We start from the raw sequence: 2,038 nt of genomic DNA on the forward strand, positions 1-2,038 counted from the left end.
GTTGTAGTTAAGCCTTGATTGTTATAGATAACACTGGGAGGGATTGACCTCCAGGCCAATTGGCTGTGAGAATCAGCTGTGTCTGCAGTGGGAGAACTTCTGTGCTGGAGACACCCCTCTCGGTGCTTCAGTGGGGCTTTGGTGCTCACTGAGTCTGCCCAAGTTTTTAGGCAGAGAAAGGCCAAGCCATTCATATGCAAAAGCCTCTGCACACAGCTTGGGTGGTATTGTAAATTGGGTGGGGTGGGCTCTCAGGGAATCTCCAGGGCAGAGCAAACTGCAATGGCTGCCAGTCTGCTCTGCCTTGGAGAGGTCCCGGGGTTTGTGTCCCGTGGCCCCGTGTAGGAACAATGACAGCTGCAAGCATCTCTGCAAGAAAGCCGCCCTCACATTCCGGCCTGATGCCAGACAGTCCAGTTTCTCTCTGTATGAGTCTAGATCCCCAAATTCTCACCTGGAACTGGAGTTCAGAGCAGTCGGAAGTTTGTATCTCCCACCCGATTGAAAAAGACAACAGCATACCCAGCTGGCAGCCCATTTTGTGTGCACCTTTGTACCTCCATACTTCCACCCTCTGCACCTCATACTGGACGCAATGCGCTTTTCTCTTTCCTTCTAATGGTAGAATTTCCACTCAGCCAGCCTTCCTGTTTTTCTGGATGATATTTTTTTTTGTTTTTTAGTTGTAGTTTTAATGTGGCTGTGCACGGCAGCAAGTTCAGGTGTTTACCTATGCTACCATCTTGGTTGTTTCCTATTTCTTATTTTTACAGCAGACCCTTTAGCATTTCTTGCATTGCTGGTTTAGTGTTAATAAACTCCCTTAGTCCTTTTTTGTCTGTGAAGCTCCTGATTTCACCCTCAATTTTGATTGATAGCCTTGCTGGGTACAGTATTCTTGAATTCAGACCCTTCCTTTGCATGACTTTGTATATTTCATTTCATTTCCTCCTGGCCTGATGTGTTTCTGATGAGAAATCAGCCATTACTCTGATGGGGGATCCTTTGTAGGTAACTTTCTGTCTCCCTCTGGCAGCTTTTAAGATTCTTACTTTGTCATTGGTGTTTGCCAATTTAATTATAATGTGTCTTGGTGTTGGTCTTTTGGGGTTCATCTTGTTTGGGACTCTGTGAGCTTCTTGGACTTGTGTGAGTTTTTTCTTCCCAATACCAGGGAAGTTTTCTGTCATTTTTTTCAAACAGGCTTTCTATTCCTTGTTCAGTTTCCTCTCCTCTGGGACCCCTATTATGTGGATGTTGTTTCCTTTCATGGTGTCCCGAAGTTCCCTTAGGCTCTCCTCCTGTTTTTTAAGTTTTTTTTCTAGACGCTGCTCTACTTGGGTATTTTTTCTTACCTTGTCTTCTAGCTCACTGATGTGCTTCTCTGCTTCTTCTAGTCTACTGTTGATGCTTTCTATTGTATTCTTTATTACAGCAACGTCATTTTTCATTTCTCCGTGGTTCTTCTTCATTTCCTCTTGGTTCTTACACATATTATTGAATTTGTATTCCATTCTTTTTTAAAAAATATATTTTATTGATTTTTTTACATAGAGGAAGAGAAAGTGATAGAAAGAGTTAGAAACATCAATCAGCTGCCTGCTGCACGCCCCTCCACTGGGGATGTGCCCGCAACCAAGGTACATGCCCTTGACCGGAATCGAACTTGGGTCTCTTCAGTCCGCAGGCCGACGCTCTATCCACTGAGCCAAACCAGTTAGGGCTGTCTTCCATTCTTTTCAGCAACCTAATGACCATTGTGCTGAAATTTTTCTCTGACATATTGCTTGCCTCCATTTCATTTACTGCCTTTTCTGGTGATTCCTCCTTTTCTTTCATATGTGGGCTGCTTCTTTTTCTCCCCATGATCTCTCCTCTCAGGGTGTCTGGTTATGTAGCTCTTCCCTCCTGTGTTAACTTAAAGGCACAAAATACAACACAAAAAGACACAACACACAGGGCACCAAACACAAATGTATTAACAATACTAATAACTCCAAATAAAGTGACCACCAGAGAAAGAGAATTAGGGGAGAGA

The sequence above is a fragment of the Myotis davidii genome, unplaced genomic scaffold (assembly GCF_000327345.1).
Source record: "Myotis davidii unplaced genomic scaffold, ASM32734v1 scaffold65, whole genome shotgun sequence".
NCBI lineage: Eukaryota > Metazoa > Chordata > Mammalia > Chiroptera > Vespertilionidae > Myotis > Myotis davidii.